Below are 20,123 nucleotides of genomic sequence, written 5' to 3'. Positions count from 1 at the left end.
CGGTTTCGGTTTAAACCAAATCTATGTTATAAGGCTTCTGCATAAGAGATTGTGATTGTGAAATATCTTAGATACAAATTTATTAGATTAACTATATCAGCTAAACCAATAACTAATTTCGAATGATATGGCTTGTTAAGTCATCAGCCTCATCTATCCCTGTATGGCAATAATATTCATGTTTCATGAGATTGGATAAGTTTCTAGGCTGAAACCACAATTAGATCAAGTTCAACAATGAGAAAAACTATTGTTGAAAAGGAATAAATAAGTCTTATAATGAACATTCACCCGGAAAGAACATCTCATTTCAAATAAATGGTAGATAGAACTCAAAATACTTAGGGAAACAGGCTTCAATAGTTTTAAAAATCTACAAACTAACACAATACCGCAACCATTTACTGGCTAATTATTTCGGTATTTCGGTATACCGAAATACCAAAAATCTAATACCGTATACCGAATCGAAATACCGAAATACCGAAATTTTTGTACCGAAAAAACCGAAATACCAAAACCGAAATACCAAATTAATTCGGTTTGGTTCGAAATTCGGTTTTTCGGATTTTATGCCCACCCCTAATTGTTGGTTGTCTTTTTTTTTTTTTTTTGGAGAGATTGTTTGTTTTAATTTGGTGATGGGAAGCATTTAGTTTCGTAGAGGATATTTATAGTTGGAAATTAAAATGCTTCACTTTGAGCATGCAGTGGAAGGTGTAAGCACGTGATTTTTGCTTTACGGACAATCGCTCCAAAAGAAAATAAAAATAGTGACAAATGGTTTCGCTGTACAATTTTTCGATCTGTCCGTGACATGTGTTTGTGGGTCTGTCCATTTTGCATCTAGTCATTATCAAACGAAAATAAAAAAAAAATAAAATAAATAAATATATATATATATATATATATATAAAGTATATGTGTCGTTAAAAGAAAATTCAAAAATATGAATATATGTGCGTCGTTCGTTCTAGGTTGTGATTTAACTTACTTAACTATTTTGTGATAATTATGTGGAAATGTCACAGTGTTGTTGATTTTAATTTCACTATTTTTATTATTATTAAAAGAAAAAAAAAGAGAAAAAAAAAAGTAAAAGAGTGAGGGAAAACCGGTTTGGGCCCAAAAGAAATGAAATAAAACAGGCCCAAACCAGCACTCTGATCCAGTCCAAAACAGGCCTGCCCAAACACGGACTCAAACGACGCCGTATCGGCATCCCTACCAAAGCCGTTGATCTGATTCAAACGAACGGTCCAGATCAGGCTGTTCAACTCGCCTCAACGACGTCGTTTCAGGCAAGATGATCTAAGCCGTCCGTCCCAGCCGATCCAACGGTTCAGGACCTCTTTCAGCGACCCATGTTCAAACCCGACCCAAATAACCAGCCTGACCCAACCCCTCACTTAAACCAAACGACCCCGTTTAACTGCCAAACGACCCCGTCTCATTTCTCAGCATCAGATCCAAGCCGTTGAGATCATCTGATCTAACGGCTCAGATCCAATCCCATAGACCATATATAAACCTTCCCTTATACCCACGCCCCCTATACCAACACCCCACCCCTTCGTCCCCAAGTCGAACCCGGACCTCCCATTAGAAACCCTAGCCGCCCTCATCTCCCTCGCCATTAAAGCCGGCGGCACGAACGCCGGTGACCACCTCCTGAACACCCTAAGACCCCCTCACTCTCCTGAACATGGATCTGTTACCCTCTTGCCTCGAATCACCTTCCCTCGTCTCGAATCTTCGTTTGAAGATTTGAGTCGAACCCGGAACTATGCCAAACCACCCCATCTTCATACCAGACATTCCCCTGACCTTCCTCGTGACCAAACCAAGCTTGGTTTGGTCCAAATCTACCCACAACTCTTAAAAATCCAGATCTGGAAATCCAGAACTTGAAACACATGCACCTGGGGAACCCGGCCAGTTTTGACATGGGTTTGAGGTCTAATAGACCTTAATCAAGGTGTTCTCATGTGAGAACACCCTGATTAAAGTTTGTTCGGCCTCAGAAGGTCGAAGTTGAATCAGATTTGGGTCTGTTTGATTTAAACATTTTGGTAAGTTTTCCTTTCTTTTGTTTTATTTCTAAATAAGTTGTCAGCATATCTCTTTGTGTTTGGTTGTTATTTTGTTATTTTTTTTGGATTTCTTTCATCTCTGTAAAGACCTTTTATTTGGTCAATTGTTTTCTGTGTATGATTTGAATGTATTCTGTGATGAACATGTTCGATTAGATTAGTCGTCAAATGAATAAACTTATATAGGTTCCCAGTAATTGAACACAAAATTGTCTGATGCCCTTTAGGTCCCTGAACATATTGTTTATGTGAGCGACTGATTATTACCTGCTATAATTAGTATAGTCGACTCGATAAATGTCGTTGATTAGTTTCTATAACTAATGAATCAAACGAGCTAATAATGTCGCATGACTAATTGATACTTTGCCACTGATTGAAGGCCCCAGCATTGTTTGAAATAGTTTGTTTGCATTGAAAAATGACTGAAAGGTTCAGTCTAGGCAGTCCTGAATTTGAACTTTCATCAGTTCAAAAATGCCCTGATGCTGCAAAGGGTCAAGACAGTGATAACCAGGGTTTAACAGGGGTAGTCTGGGGTTTGAAAAGGACAAAAATGATTAGTTTAAATGAGCTGACAAGTAGGGTACTAATTTAGGATTAAACTAATACCCATGGGGAGCAAGACATAAGAGTATGGGGCTTAAAATGAATAAATAAAACGAGCCCATAACCCTTGATTAAACAAAGACCAGGCGTGGGGAACAAAGGGGCTGGTACCAAAGATGCTTAGAGATGGGCTTATAGGGTATGGGCATTCTGCCAATTGGCAGGGCAGGCAGCTCAGCTGTACTGGTTCATTTGGCCTATAAATAGGCCATTTGATAACTTAAACAGGGGTAGAGATTTTAGTCTGGAGAAAAGAGAAAAACAAAGTGAAAATTTTCAGAATACTTTGACTAAAACATTGCCTAAAACTGCACAAGGAACTAAGTTGGTTGAGCTGTTCTGGCTAAGTCAGTTATTCTAACTAGGGTCATCACTGTTCCGTTAAGAGAAGGCTGTGTGTTTTCTGCTGTGATTGTTACTATACTGAGTTTTCTGTGAGCTGTGGATTGAGTTTTAGCCTTCTTGATTGTTGGAACTGTACTGAGTACTTGCTGAGTTTTGTGATTATTGGATCTTCTGTTGCTGTTACATTTGGTATCTTGGGTTTTCGGTTGGTTCATTGTTCTTTTTCTGGGATTTGTCTGTCTGATGCTCAAGCACCTGTGGGCTACATAGTTGCTGTTGGTTGTGTTGCTGCGTTGTTGCTATCTGTTGTTGCTGTTGATTACTTGCTGCTGATACTCTCTCTCTTCCTCTTCTTATTGTGCAAATATCCAGGTACACGACTAATACTGTCAATGTAACTTGAAGTTGAGTATGAATGCAAAAGAGAAGAATTGAAGATTGTTTACTTTAAGCATAGGCTGTTGTATTGAATATCATGTAATGCATGATAGTTTACATTTGTTTGGATACTGAAGGCAACTTGCACGCATAGTAAATATCAATGTATGGGGATTGAATGTTAGTTCTATATGTAGGCTGAATATTCCTAATGCAGTAGGTTGTATCCCAGACTTAGGTTTAAATTGTGTAACATACTCTTTAATGTAGGCCAGGCATGTAAACTATCCACTGCTAGTATAGTTCTTTCCCCTTTTGCTAGTTTGTCACATATAAATTGATAAAGAACAAAGAATCGGTTCTAGGCCTCCACCCCAGGAAGGCCGAGCCCAGATCGAAAGTCAGCTAGGCCTGTATCGGAAAAACAGGGCCCAAGTCGGGCCATCTCGCATGAGCTGGATTTGGGCCCATAATTTGCGACTAGTTGGCCATAAATGCAGTCACATTTTATTATTCTGTAGTAGCACTTTAAATACGGTTTTATAATCAACTAAGGCTATTTACTGCTTTCAATTGATAGAGACAAACACGACGAGAAACATAGTTGCTATAGGATATCCCTTAAAAATAACAACGAGATGAGCCTCGATAAAAATAAACAAAACGCAGATACGGGGCCCTTGTTAAATGCATATTAGTGAAGCATTTAGTTTCCAGGACGGGTTGTTTAGCCAATCTCACAACCTCCCTAAAAATAACAATACGTTAGACTCTTAGGACGCGCCTTAATAAATCTTACCTTCCTAAACTCGGGTGCACATTTATGTGACCCAAATCCAAATCTCGACGGATTCGAAATGTGTTTCTAATCACGGGTACATTGATTGTGACGTGGTTCGAGATGCGTGTCCATGACGTTGCAAATTCATTTTTTGAAAAAAAATAATAAGAATGAGATGAGCCTCGCCAAATAAAATACAATTGCGGGGCCCTCAGTAAATATTTGCTTTAAAAATTATTTAGACTTCGGGATGGACCATTTAGTAAAATTCCACGGTCTTACCCAAAATAAATACGCTAGTCGCTTTAGGCGCGCCTTTAACAATTTAATTTCCTTAAACTCGGGTGCACATTGATGTGACCCAAATCCAAATCTCAACGGAGTCAAAGTGTGTCGACGACCGCGGGTACATTGATTGTAACGCGGTTCGAGATACATTTTCACAACGTTGCAATTCTTGATAAAAACAGTAAATGATAAAAGCGGTTAAAAGTTAAATTTTGCACATAAGTTCAGACTTGTATAAAATCAGATAATCAAGCCGAATATAACAGTTGAGCGATCGTGCTAGAACCACGGAACTCGGGAATGCCTAACACCTTCTCCCGGGTTAACAGAATTCCTTATCCGGATTTCTGGTACGCAGACTGTAATATGGAGTCATCATTTTCCTCGCTTCGGGATTAAAATTGGTGACTTGGGACACCCTAAATCTCCCAAGTGGCGACTCTGAAATAAATAAACAAATCCCGTTTCGATTGTCCTTTAATTGGAAAAAACTCCCCTGTGCCCCCGCGGGCGCGGCAAAAGGAGGTGTGACAGCTCTGGCGACTCTGCTGGGGATCAGCACCCAGAACCACTGGTTCAGGGTTAAGAATTCGAGCTTAGAATAATTGTTACTATTTGGTTTTATTTATTATCTGATTTTATTACATGTTTTGAGCCTAATGTGCTAAGTGTTGCTTTTACCGCCTTGATATTATTTGGACTGTATATATAAACTGTGCCGAAACCCTTCTCTTCTCTCTTGAGGAGCGCACGCTGGTCGTGGCTTCTTTCTGTTAGTGTCATATGCCAAAATAGAACGAGGATTCGGAGGAGTTGCAAAGTCGGATGGCCTTTTGGTTACCGGTACACAGCTCCCATCCTCGGCTCGAGTTGTCCGCTCGGGTAAGCCAGGTCTAGAACAAGCACCTAGGTTTCACAGCTTAGCATAACATAACTTCATGCCGGATCCCTAGTAGGAACGCTTATTTGCATCATGTGCATTTGACTTAGGGGACTCAGCACAGGGGCTGGGTCCGTCTAGGACAGGCAACCTGAGAATAAAGACCATCCTGCTACATCCTGTTTGCTTTATGCATTTACTTGTTTCAAGGCTTGCATGCTGACCGGTTTCTGAATATCGGGAATGTTCGGAAAAGGAAGAGGAATAACGGTTAAGTGGTTACTTATTTATTCTTGAAAAGTCACAAAAATGGTCAAAGCTCTGCCAGAATTTTGAAAAAAAATGTGTGTTTATTAATTTGTTTTAAAAAAAAAAAAAAGGGAGTCTTTGATTCATTTTTAAGAAAAATAGGGTGTCCCCAAAATTCGATTTATGCCCGAACTACGTCAGTTTGATTCTCGCATGGTGCGGGATACGTAGGCAACCCCCATCGGGCTCAACTTGTTCTTTCAAAATAGAGGTACAAACCAAATAACGAAAGTTTTAAGGTAACATCATACTTTTCAGAAACAACCAAAATTTCGTTTTTCTAGAAAATAGTGTGTCGATTTGTGTAGTTGAGTCTAATGAGTCTGGATCTTCGCTTAATCACCCCAATAAACATGCAGAATGAGCATGAGTCCAAGTTTGCCGATAACAGTTAGAAGCAAAATCCCCCTGGAAGTGCGATTATGGTGGGAGGATTTGGAAAAGCCAGAGCAAGACAAGGTCAAACTGCACCTGGGGGGTTTGGTTGATTTGTTGAAAGTCAGGCCTCGGTGCGACATCATAAAGGCTTTGGTTACATTCTGGGATCCGGCCCACAACGTGTTCCGTTTCTCAGATTTTGAACTCACCCCAACCTTAGAGGAAATGGCGGGTTACATGGACGTCACTGAAGGTTTGAGACACAAATACCTGATCGCTCCAAGGGCTGTGAATTCACACAAATTCATGGATCTGTTGAAGATAAGCAAAGGAGTCCCATACGCTGAACTGGATAAAGGTTTTTCTACCCTACAATTCATATACCAGAGGTATGGGAGCATAGAAGGATTCAATGATCCAGAAAGTGGTGTTTGCAGCAGGGGAAATCTGGTAAAATGGAATGAGCATAGGCGGTTCGCTTTTATGGTGGCATTTTTGGGCCTCGTGGTGTTTCCCCGAAAAGATAGAAATATCGACCTAAAGGTGGCTGGAATCGTCAGAATCCTGATTACCAACGATAAAAGCATCCTTGCTCCCATGATAATGTCAGAAATATACCGAGCCCTCACGGCTTGTAAGGCTGGAGCAGACTTCTTCGAAGGGTGCAATTTGTTGTTACAGATGTGGATGATCGAACACTTGTGTCACCACCCTCAGTATATGCGCTACATGTCTACAAATGGGGGCTGCATCGAGGGTTATAGCCTAAGGGTTTCAGGTTTCCGATCACCGGGAGGGTTTGAAGAATGGATATCCTATCTCCGGATCATCACCGCAGACCAAGTAAACTGGACTTTGGGTTGGCTTTCTGTGGAAGAAATCATATACATGCCCGCCACTGGTCCTCACTTCCTCTTGATGGGACTCAGGGGTATTCAACCTTATGCCCCTTACAGGGTAATGAGACAGTTGGGAAGATGTCAAGTACTACACCCGGACGAAGATCTCAGCACTTATGCAGTCGAGGTCAGCAGTGACGGCCAATTTCCTGAAAAGACAGTCCGTTGCATATGGAGTGAATGCCAGTACTTAACGGCAAATACCCGGGTAAATGATGTGTCTAGAGGTGAAGTCTCGCCGGCCTATCTCGCTTGGCAGAACAAGAAGAGCATCGTGAAACGACCAACCAAACGGCCTCACCTCCGAAGTTTTGTTGAGTCATCGCAAGAACAATGGGATTGGCTCGCAAAAGAGGAAGGTTACCTGGTTGAAATTAGGAAGTTGAAGCGACAAATTGAAAGGATGGTATTCGAAAACAACGTACAAGTCGCCCAAGAGCAGGCTGAAAAAGACAAGTTAGCCCAAGAAAACCAAACCCTGAGGGCCCGGCTTCGCCAAGCCAATAAGAATAACATCGACCGACAAAGGCGTTGCTCCGACGAAAGATTGATAGCCAGTTTGAGAAATCAGGTCATCCAGAGCCAGGTAAAATTAGACCTATCAGAGGCTTGCATAGCAAGGATGAAGGCCAAATGGGCAGAAGGTACAATGGCCCGGAGAAAGCGCCTACAGCAAGTCATGAGGAATTATGAACTGAGCGTCAAAGCAGCAAAGGAAACAAATTCCGCTTTGCGAGAGCGGATCTTCAAGCAAACACAAGATTCCCAGGCCGACCGGAGACGCTATTACAATGCAATGACAAGGATGGAAAGGCAAATGGATATATTCCAGGATCAGCTCGCCGCCAATGCACAAACGCTAGGGTTAAAAAGCCGACAGATCAGGCAATTGTTCGCAGAAAGGGACAACATTCGGGCAAGAATTGACGAAGTCGGGCATTACATCTACCTAAAATGTTTGGCATGCGAGCAGACACCTCGGGAAAACCTCATTGCTTCCATCATGGGCTGCGTCCATCGGATTATGAACAAGTTGAAGGGTTTGCAAAGAGACCTTACACCTAGGGCCGCGAAAGGGCCGAAAGATGCCTCGTGGGTCCCTAAGTTGGAAAATTAGTTGTTGATCGAGTCCTGGTTGTTTTGTTTGTTGTTTCCCCAATGTTGTTTTCTTTTCCTCAAACCAAGTTTAAAACCCTGGAGTCTGTACTGTTGCTATTTTGTTTGAAGTAATGTGTAATAGCAAATTTTGATAATGAAATTAAGTGACTCCGGAAGAATTTCTATGTGTCTTTACTTTAAGGCAGAACTACGCCTGGTCTGATTCACGCGGGGACGTGATACGTAGGCAATCCCCATAAGATTCGACCGCTTTTAATAAATAAAGAAAAGAAAATGTAAATAAAATAAAACGCGGGGTTTCGCAGAATACTCTAAAAAGAGACGAATGAACAAACCGGGATGACGCATGTGGTTTGAAGCAAAGCATGTAGAAACGGTTAACTGCCTAGGTGCATTGCATCCTCTATGTGTTATGATCAAATCTGTTAAGCTCTAACACTAACAAAGTTTGTTGTTGTCTGATATCAGACAGTTAGTTGTTAAAGAATTCTGGCAACACATTCATACCAAACCAGATCCAAAGGACCGGTAGCAACAAGCATGACTACTTCAGAGAATAGTAATGAGGAAGAAAGGCCGATGAGCCAGTTGCTAAAAGAGGCAATGGAAAAGATTGAAAGGATGGGACTAGAGATGCATGCAATGCAGCTAGCCCTGGCCAAAACGCAAAAGAGCCCTGAGACACTGGGACACGTGCCGGAGTACCCTCACTCTGGCCCTTCCACAAGCCGCCCAAATCCCCTCTATCATCAAGAAAGAAGCCCTCATGATTCCCAAGCTCCACCACCCCATCAACCTCTCCCAACACCCAATATTCCCATTTTTGTGGGACCTACATCAGCCCCTTTGCAGCGAACGACCAGTGAGCCATTGTTTCAGGCTCACGATACACAATACTATCCCCCTGAGCCTACATTCCATGCACCCGAACCACAGGCTTACAATCCCCATTTGGAAGTTCCGGCAGAGGTTGAGAAGCCGGTTAAGGCCCCTGAACAGGATGAAGTGTTGAGAAAGTTCAAAAGCCTGGAGCAATCCTTCAGGAACTTACACGGGCTGGGCAATCAAGTCAGCGTGGCATACAAAGATCTGTGCCCTTTCCCAGATGTCCAACTCCCGGCTGGGTTCAAGATGCCCAAGTTTGATTTATATGAAGGGCACGGTGATCCCATGGCACATTTGCGGGGATTCTGTAGCAAAATGAGAGGGGCAGGAGGCAAGGATGAGCTGTTGATAGCTTATTTCGGCCAAAGTCTGAGCGGATCTGCACTGGAATGGTATACCAGGCAGGATTTCAGCAGGTGGTACACGTGGGATGACCTGGCGCAGGCTTTTGCAGGTCATTTCCAATACAATCTGGAGATAGTCCCTGATCGTCTCACGTTATTGAGAACTGGGAAGAAACCCGGGGAAAGTTTTCGCGAGTTCGGGTTCCGCTGGAGAGAACAAGCAGCTAGGGTCGATCCTCCCATGAGAGAGGGAGAGATGGTAGACTACTTTTTGCAGACATTGGATCCAACCTACTTTGGTCACTTGGTGACAACGGTTGGAAAATCTTTCAACGAGGTGGTCAAAATAGGGGTCATGATAGAAGAAGGTTTGAGGTCGGACAAGATCTTAAACTATTCGGCACTTAAGGCCACAACCCAGGCTATTCAAAGCGGCACAGGAGGTGCGCTAAGAAGAAAGAAAGAAGAGGTTGCCACGATCGAGGCAGGCAGTTGGCCCAGGGCTGGCAGGCCACACTACAACCAACCCAGGCCTCACAGGTCAAACTACCCATACAACCCACCACAAAATTTCTATCCACCTCGAGAACCACATTGTTCCGTACACCAAGCCCAGGTATACACTCAGCCTCCGGTTCGCCCACAATGGCGCGCACCGGCTCCCCAGAACATATATGCACCACCACAAAACACTTACCCTCCACCAAGGGCATATAGAAATCCTTCAGGGGCAGGTTTCCGGGGAAATCCAGATGCCAGAAATGACAGGTTGCGGAAGCAAAGAACCTTCACCGAACTGGGAGAAATCTACACCGCTGTGTTCCACAAGCTGCGGCAATTGGGTTTGGTTAGTACCGTCCATACTCGGGAACCAAATCCCCCGCCGCAGAATTTGGATCGTTCAATCAGTTGTGAATACTGTTCAGGGATGCTCGGGCACGATACCGAGAAGTGTTGGAAGTTAAGGCATGCCATACAGGATCTTATTGACACCAATAAGATCGAGGTCCAGACACCGGAGGCTCCTAACATCAACCAAAACCCACTGCCAACGCACCACGAAACTCACATGATTGAGTTGGTGTGTGAGGGAGGAGAATTAAGAAAACCCTCACAAACAGTGATGATGATCCAAGCTGCCCCAAAAGAAGTCTTAACCGGTGGAGGAACAAAGGTACAGTCGCAGGGAGAAGGCGTCAAGCCGGTAGTAATATGGGGGAAGAACCCGTCCGTCATAACAAGCAAACCCGAGCCAAGCAAATTGGTAATACCAGGGATCCTGCCCACACCGGCAGTCATGTTAAAAGGGGTATGTAGAGAACGGGTGACCATAAAGCCGGTGGTCCAACTGCCTATGCTTGACAGCAGGGCTGTGCCCTGGAAATATGAAAAAGCAGTGGTGACGTACCAAGGAAAACAGGTGGAAGAAGTCAGTTGTGAAGCGCAAGGGCTGACTCGATCAGGTCGATGTTTTGCTCCGGCGGAGTTAAGAAAAACCAACCCAGTGGCAACCAAGAAGCCAGTGTCAGAAGAAGAGGCTGAAGACTTCCTGAGGAAGATGAAAGTACAAGACTATTCTGTGGTTGAGCAGCTGAGAAAAACACCTGCCCAGATCTCACTATTGTCATTACTCCTCCATTCCGAGGAACATCGTCGGGCCCTGTTAAAGATATTGAACGAGGCCCATGTACCCAGTGAGATTTCTGTAAACCACCTGGAAACCATTGCTAGCAAGATTTTCGAGGCGAACAGAGTGACATTCTCAGATGATGACCTGCCGGTGGAAGGTACGGAGCATAACAAAGCTCTATACCTAGCTGTCAAATGTGAAGACTCGGTGGTAACCCGAGTATTGGTGGATAACGGCTCAAGCGCCAATATTTGTCCATTATCCACCCTGGACCAGTTAAAGATTGACCGTGGAAGAATCCGGGAGAATAGCATCTGTGTCCGAGGGTTTGACGGAAACGGAACAGCCACTGTGGGGGATGTTGTACTTGAACTAACCATTGGCCCGGTCCTGTTTACCATGGAATTCTAGGTATTGGACGCCACAGCATCTTACAACTTGCTGTTAGGACGACCCTGGATTCACGCAGCTAAAGCGGTGCCTTCCACCCTACATCAGACAGTGAAGTTCGAGTGGGAAAGACAAGAGGTCGTGTTGCACGGCGAGGATACAACATGCACCATGGGCGGAACCATTGTGCCTTTCATAGAGACCACTGATGACAAGGGTCCTTGGGTCTACCAGATTCTCGATACAGGGTCGGCCAACAAAATCTCTGAAGGAGAAATCATCCCGCACCCTAGGGTAGCTGCTGCAACAGTCATGATGGTATCGGAGATGCTGGGTAACGGATTTGTGCCGGGAAAAGGCCTGGGAGTTGAACTTCAAGGGATAGTCCAACCTGTTTCCCTTCCTAAGAATCTGGAAACCTTCGGGTTGGGGTTCAAACCAACCGCAGCAGACAGGAAGGAGGCGCGAAGAATGAAGAAGAGGGTCTGGTTTCTGCCTAAACCAGTGCCACGCCTCTCAAGGTCTTTTGTTAAAGCAAGTGCCAAGGGGTCAGCGATCCCAAAGGTTCGAGGACCTTTGATCGGTATAAATGAAGACCTCAATCAGAGTTTTGAGAGGCTATTTGCGGATGTCAGTATGGTGGAAGCTGGAGAAGGTTCCAGCAGAGCAGAGATACAATTTGTGGGGCCTGAGGCCAAGACCAACAATTGAACGGTTACTCCTCTTCCTGTCCGAGGGGAGTCTTGGTAGTAGGCTTTGATTAATGTTTTGTTTGTTTGTTTGTTTGATCGGATTATTCAAGGGTGTAATCCCAATTTTACTTTCGTTGTGTAAAAGTGTGAACCCTTTTTTTTATCCTGCAAATTTAATAAAGTTCTTTTCTTTTGTCCCATTTTAATTTCTTGTTTTGTTCTTTTTCTTTCTGAACAGTTCTCTTTTTACTGGTCCTAATGACATGGCATGCACAGCGGATCTTCGACCTAGTCTAATAAATCAATCTGAATCTGACTCAATGATGCAAGAGGTCGTTTGTGATAATGAATCCGAATGTGATGAAGGGGAAGCCTTCGAAGAAATAAACCGAGAACTGTGCCAATTTGAAGAGAAACCCAAGCCTAACCTAAATGACACTGAGGCTGTAAACCTAGGAGACGCTGATAACATCCAAGAGACCAAAATTAGCATCCACATTGAGCCGAATGTCAAAGAAGAATTGATCGAAACTCTCAGGGAATTCAAAGATGTTTTTGCATGGTCATATGATGATATGCCTGGATTGAGCACCGATTTAGTGGTTCACAAATTGCCCACTGACCCGGCATACCCTCCGGTCAAGCAAAAACTAAGGAAATTTAAAACAGAAATGAGTGTAAAGATCAAAGAAGAAGTGATTAAGCAGTTGCAATCGAAGGTCATTCGGGTCACTCGGTATCCCGAGTGGCTGGCCAATGTGGTACCAGTCCCAAAGAAGGATGGAAAAATCAGGGTGTGCGTCGACTACCGCAACCTCAACAAAGCAAGTCCCAAGGACAATTTCCCATTACCCAACATTCATATCCTGATCGATAATTGCGCTGGGCGCGAGATCGGATCCTTTGTGGATTGCTATGCGGGTTATCATCAGATCCTAATGGAAGAAAAGGATGCTGAGAAGACAGCGTTTATTACGCCATGGGGAACCTACTGCTATCGGGTAATGCCGTTCGGGTTAAAGAACGCCGGGGCAACGTACATGCGAGCAATGACTGTTGTGTTTCATGACATGATACACAAAGAAATAGAGGTGTACGTCGATGATGTGATCATCAAATCTTGGCGTCAGGAGGACCATGTGGCAGACCTAAGGAGATTTTTCCAAAGACTCCGGAGGTATGATATCAAGCTTAACCCGGCCAAATGCGCATTCGGGGTTCCATCAGGAAAGTTGCTAGGATTCATCGTCAGTCGACGGGGGATTGAGTTAGACCCATCCAAAATTGAATCCATCCGAGACTTGCCACCGCCAAGGAACAAAACAGAGGTAATGAGTTTGCTGGGTAGACTCAATTACATCAGCAGGTTCATCGCTCAGCTCACAGCAACTTGTGAGCCCATATTTCGGCTGCTGAGAAAGGATGCTGCAGTAGGTTGGACGGCAGAGTGTCAGAAGGCTTTCGACCAAATCAAAGGGTATCTGTCTAATCCACCCGTATTGGTCCCGCCTAAGCCCGGGAAACCCCTAATCCTTTACCTGACGGTCTTGGAAAATTCATTTGGTTGTGTACTGGGGCAACATGATGACACAGGGAGGAAGGAGCAGGCCATCTACTATCTTAGCAAGAAATTCACAGTGCATGAGGTCAAGTACACTCAACTCGAGAAAACATGCTGCGCCCTAACTTGGGTAGCTCAGAAGTTGAAACACTACCTGTCTTCATATACTACTTATCTCATATCCCGCTTGGACCCATTGAAGTATATCTTTCAGAAACCTATGCCCACGGGAAGGTTGGCAAAATGGCAAATTCTGCTCACCGAGTTTGATATCGTCTATGTGACGAGGACAGCCATGAAAGCCCAGGCACTGGCAGACCATTTGGCCGAGAATCCCGTTGATGAAAAATACGAGCCCTTGAGAACGTATTTTCCTGACGAAGAGGTGATGCATACGAATGAGTTGGAATTACCCGAGGAACCAGGTTGGAAGCTTTTCTTCGATGGAGCTGCAAACGCAAAAGGGGTTGGAATAGGAGCAGTACTCATTTCTGAAACAGGACGGCATTATCCTGTTACGGCTCAACTACGCTTCTATTGCACCAACAATATGGCCGAGTATGTGGCTTGCATTCTGGGTCTGCGCCTGGCTGCTGACATGGGTGTCCAAGACGTCTTGGTCTTGGGAGACTCGGACCTCTTGGTACATCAAATTCAGGGTGAATGGGAAACACGAGATCTAAAGCTCATACCATACCGAAAATGCTTGCATGATCTGAGCAAGCAATTTCGATCGGTAAAGTTCAAACACATCCCGAGAGTTCACAATGAGGTTGCGGATGCCTTAGCCACCTTAGCATCAATGCTGCACCACCCTGACAAAATGTATGTTGATCCTCTACACATCCAGGTCCGTGATCAGCACGCCTACTGCAATGCCATAGAAGAAGAAGCAGATGGTGAACCCTGGTTTCATGATATCAAGGAATACCTCAGGATGGGGATATATCCAGAACATGCCTCTGGGGACCAAAAAAGAGCCCTTCGACGTTTGTCGAATGGTTTCTTCCTCAGTGGAGGAGTATTGTACAAAAGAACCCCGGATCTGGGATTGTTGAGATGCATAGATGCCAGGCAGGCAACAACGGTTATGCCAGAAGTACATGCTGGAGTTTGCGGACCGCACATGAGCGGATATGTATTGGCAAGAAAGATCCTTCGAACAGGTTGTTATTGGCTCACCATGGAACACGACTGTATCACTTTTGTGAGGAAATGCCATCAGTGCCAGATACATGGAGATTTGATTCATTCTCCACCAACAGAGTTACATACGATGTCAGCACCCTGGCCGTTTGTGGCATGGGGCATGGATGTCATTGGGCCCATCGAGCCAGCAGCGTCCAACGGTCATAGGTTCATCCTAGTGACCATTGATTACTTCACCAAATGGGTTGAGGCTAAAACCTTCAAGTCGGTAACCAAGAAGGCAGTGGTGGACTTTGTTCACTCCCATATCATCTGCAGATTTGGGATCCCAAAAGTGATCATCACGGATAATGGTGCGAATCTCAATAGCAGCCTGATGAAAGAGGTATGCCAACAATTCAAGATTACACACCGCAATTCCACCCCATATCGTCCTAAGGCAAATGGAGCAGTCGAAGCAGCCAATAAGAATATCAAGAAGATACTGCGAAAAATGGTGGAAGGGTCCAGACAGTGGCACGAGAAATTGCCCTTTGCTTTGTTGGGTTACCGCACTACCGTCCGGACTTCCATAGGCACAACTCCTTATTTGTTGGTGTATGGAACTGAGGCCGTGATACCAGCGGAGGTCGAAATTCCGTCCCTCCGAATTGTCGCTGAAGCCGGGATTGATGATGATGAATGGGTAAAAGCTCGATTGGAACAGTTGAGCCTGATAGATGAGAAAAGATTGGCAGCAGTGTGCCATGGTCAACTGTATCAGAAGAGAATGGCAAGAGCATATAACAAGAAGGTGCGCCCCAGGAAGTTTGAGGTAGGGCAGCAGGTGTTAAAGAAGATCCTCCCACATCAGGTCGAGGCAAAAGGCAAATTCGCCACAAATTGGCAAGAGCCTTATATCGTGACCAGAATATTGTCCAACGGTGCTTTGTGTTTGACAGATGTCGAAGGTAGATGTGTCGACATGGCTATCAATTCAGATGCAGTCAAGAGATATTATGCGTAATTTCTTTAAATTATGGCAATTTTGGTTTATTTGTTTGTATTTGGCATTTATTGGATAATGAGATGACGGAGGCAATTCTTTCTTCTATCCAAACACTATTAACCTTCGCTTCCCCCTTTGAGCCTTGAGCAAATTCTTTCAATACCCCTCTTTTGGAATCACTAATTGGAAAGATACGAAAAAAAGGGAAAAGAAACGAAAGGAAAAGAAAAGAAAGAGAAAAAGAAAAGGAAAAGAAAATGAAAAGAAAGAAAAGAAAAATCAAGGAATATAAAACCGTGGGAACTACGTTTGACCTGATTCCTCAAAGAGGATACGTAGGCGCCTCACGGCTCGGTCATAGTATGCATCATAATAAATATAGGATGCATAATGTACATAGTGTGCATAATAGACACAGCGTGCGTAACGCACGTAGCACAACATAAGAGTAAAAAATAAATAAATTCCCCAAGCAAGAAAACTGGGGCAGAAGTTATGTTTTAAAAAATTCCAACAAAGGTTTGATTCCAAAAGTTGTAGCACATCACCCATCAAATTATTTTCATTTTTTCATAGCCTTTCTTTAACTCCACGCCAAGAACCAACATCAACATCCAAAAGACCTCCCGATCAATGTTCGAGAGATGCCAAATCCGGCAAATAAGGCCAAGAGTAATACACTGATCCCCAGCAAAGAAGAGGATCGTAAGACTGGGGATGAACTGATAGCCAAAGGAGTCTCCAGAAGAGAGGGTCGTATCTACAACGCCCCAATTCCTCGAAAGAAATAAAATGAGAGAGTCTCATCGGTGAAAACCTTCGCAGGCACCGAGAGGCGATGTAAGATGAGGGATATGAAATGAGAGAGTCTTATTGGTGAAAACCTTCACAGGCACCATAAGGCGCCGGGAGATGAGAGAAAAGAGAGAGTCTCATTAGTGAAAACCCCTCGAAGGGCACTATGGGGCGACAAGACAGATCAGCAAAGCTACCACATTCGAAACGAAGTGAACACTCCTTTATCATCCCCAGCAAGTCAAACCATCGAGCAAATCAATCGATACAAATAGACTGGGTCGGAATCTATGGTGCACGCCATGATCACGGGGACCAGTTTTGTCCTCCAGATAAGTTCTGTGGATTGTCTCCTCCCACAAAATATTGGTTCAGAAAGTTTTTCTCTTTTCCATATCTTTATTTCTTTTCCTAAAAAAGTGTCTTTAAAGGATTTTTCAAAGCTTACTACCAGGAACCAAAGGGGAATTCATCCAGTGCAGGATAATACAAACAGTCTTAAAGGCCGGTCCCGGGCAATGCAGTGATTGTGCCCGGAAATTTTGGAAGAAGTAAGCTCCAAAAGGGAGTGGTTTCAGGAGTTAGAAGCAGACTCCCACATCATGTGTTTAAAGAGAAAGAAGAAAAGGGGATAAATTGAAAACCAATCCCCAGCCGGCTAGAGACCCCCAACAGGCAACTTTGCCCGCCAACCAATTATGGGGACAAAGAGCAAGAAAAGAGGAAGAGAGAAAATTGCTCGCCAGAAAGGCACCCTCTACCACCACGATTAAAACTGACTAAATCCTTTTGTCTGTTGCAGGAGATCAAAGAATTGATGACGGCAGCAAGATGCAACGCCATGGAAGTCACCAAAAACCGGGGCAGAAAATTTTCTGCCGATTGTCGAAAATTTTCTGGAAGAATGGGAAAGCAATTTCAATACTCTTAAGTTCTAGGTCGCCCACCAGTATAATGCGGGAATACATTTAAGTTCTAGGTCGCCCACCAGTATAATGCGGGAATACTCTTAAGTTCTAGGTCGCCCACCAGTATAATGCGGGAATACTTTTAAGTTTTAGGTCGCCCACCAGTATAATGCGGGAATACTTTTAAGTTCTAGGTCGCCCACCAGTATAATGCCGGAATACATCTAAGTTCTAGGTCGCCCACCAGTATAATGCGGGAATACTTTTTAGTTCTAGGTCGCCCACCAGTATAATGCGGGAATACTTTTAAGTTCTAGGTCGCCCACCAGTATAATGCGGGAATACTTTTAAGTTCTAGGTCGCCCACCAGTATAATGCGGGAATACATTTTAGTTCTAGGTCGCCCACCAGTATAATGCGGGAATACTTTTAAGTTCTAGGTCGCCCACCAGTATAATGCGGGAATACTTTTAAGTTCTAGGTCGCCCACCAGTATAATGCGGGAATACATTTAAGTTCTAGGTCGCCCACCAGTATAATGCGGGAATACTTTTAAGTTCTAGGTCGCCCACCAGTATAATGCGGGAATACTTTTAAGTTCTAGGTCGCCCACCAGTATAATGCGGGAATACTTTTAAGTTCTAGGTCGCCCACCAGTATAATGCGGGAATACTTTTAAGTTCTAGGTCGCCCACCAGTATAATGCGAGAATACTTTTAAGTTCTAGGTCGCCCACCAGTATAATGCGGGAATACTTTTAAGTTCTAGGTCGCCCACCAGTATAATGCGGGAATACTTTTAAGTTCTAGGTCGCCCACCAGTATAATGCGGGAATACTTTTAAGTTCTAGGTCGCCCACCAGTATAATGCGGGAATACTTTTAAGTTCTAGGTCGCCCACCAGTATAATGCGGGAATACTTTTAAGTTCTAGGTCGCCCACCAGTATAATGCGGGAATACTTTTAAGTTCTAGGTCGCCCACCAGTATAATGCGGGAATACTTTTAAGTTCTAGGTCGCCCACCAGTATAATGCGGGAATACATTTAAGTTCTAGGTCGCCCACCAGTATAATGCGGGAATACTTTTAAGTTCTAGGTCGCCCACCAGTATAATGCGGGAATACATTTTTAAGTTCTAGGTCGCCCACCAGTATAATGCGGGAATACTTTTAGCTCTAGATTTTGGAATCAGTCACCCCACCTGAAGACGGAAGGGTACAACAGAGATCCCCAAACGGGAAACAATGAAATCCCCAGCACCAAGAAGCAGACAACTGCAGAGGCAAGCGCGCAATTCAAAAGGAAAAAGGAACGCATCTCAAAAGAAGTAGTTTGGGAACGTTGTGGCATGCCCAGTATGACGGTTGATGAAGAAACATACCACTGAAGAAACCATTGGAAAATTTAAAGAAGAAAGTCGTGTCCCCAGCGGATCAAGCAAAGTGATGAAACTGGCATTCAAACGTCAGCAAAGGACCAGCATCATCTCCCAAAGTCACAAGATAAAGGCATCGGAGGAAAGTGGTAGCCGACAAGAAAGCAAGGCAACAAGAACAAGTTGAAGATGGATGAGATTTCAGGATCCTCAGTTTAGCTTAGCTTCTTGTTTTCCTTTGAGCAATGTAATAGGGAGATCGGTTGAGCAGTAGCATCCTACATCAGCATACAACAGCGCACAACAACAACAACAAGCACTACAGTCACACGGTAGTCCCAGCTACCAAATTTCCCGAACTACATTGACCTGATTCCTGTTCAGCCCAGGATATGTAGGAAACCTCTGAAGCAAAGGTTCGGTCAAATCTTTTTCAAAAAATGCTTCACACGGAGTATTCGGACGGGCAAAAATCGCTCGCTTTATCTTTGCGCGAAAACCCTTCGTGTCTTCGGGCAAAGAGGGGCAGCTGTAAGCACGTGATTTTTGCTTTACGGACAATCGCTCCAAAAGAAAATAAAAATAGTGACAAATGGTTTCGCTGTACAATTTTTCGATCTGTCCGTGACATGTGTTTGTGGGTCTGTCCATTTTGCATCTAGTCATTATCAAACGAAAATAAAAAAAAAATATATATATATATATATATATATATATATATATATATATATATAAAGTATATGTGTCGTTAAAAGAAAATTCAAAAATATGAATATATGTGCGTCGTTCGTTCTAGGTTGTGATTTAACTTACTTAACTATTTTGTGATAATTATGTGGAAATGTCACAGTGTTGTTGATTTTAATTTCACTATTTTTATTATTATTAAAAGAAAAAAAAAGAAAAAAAAAAGAAAAGTAAAAGAGTGAGGGAAAACCGGTTTGGGCCCAAAAGAAATGAAATAAAACAGGCCCAAACCAGCACTCTGATCCAGTCCAAAACAGGCCTGCCCAAACACGGACTCAAACGACGCCGTATCGGCATCCCTACCAAAGCCGTTGATCTGATTCAAACGAACGGTCCAGATCAGGCTGTTCAACTCGCCTCAACGACGTCGTTTCAGGCAAGATGATCTAAGCCGTCCGTCCCAGCCGATCCAACGGTTCAGGACCTCTTTCAGCGACCCATGTTCAAACCCGACCCAAATAACCAGCCTGACCCAACCCCTCACTTAAACCAAACGACCCCGTTTAACTGCCAAACGACCCCGTCTCATTTCTCAGCATCAGATCCAAGCCGTTGAGATCATCTGATCTAACGGCTCAGA

This window comes from Nicotiana tabacum, chromosome 11, assembly GCF_000715075.1.
Source record: "Nicotiana tabacum cultivar K326 chromosome 11, ASM71507v2, whole genome shotgun sequence".
Taxonomy (NCBI): domain Eukaryota; kingdom Viridiplantae; phylum Streptophyta; class Magnoliopsida; order Solanales; family Solanaceae; genus Nicotiana; species Nicotiana tabacum.
The sequence above is the reverse complement of the archived record's forward strand: the minus strand, read 5'-3'. Positions refer to the sequence as shown.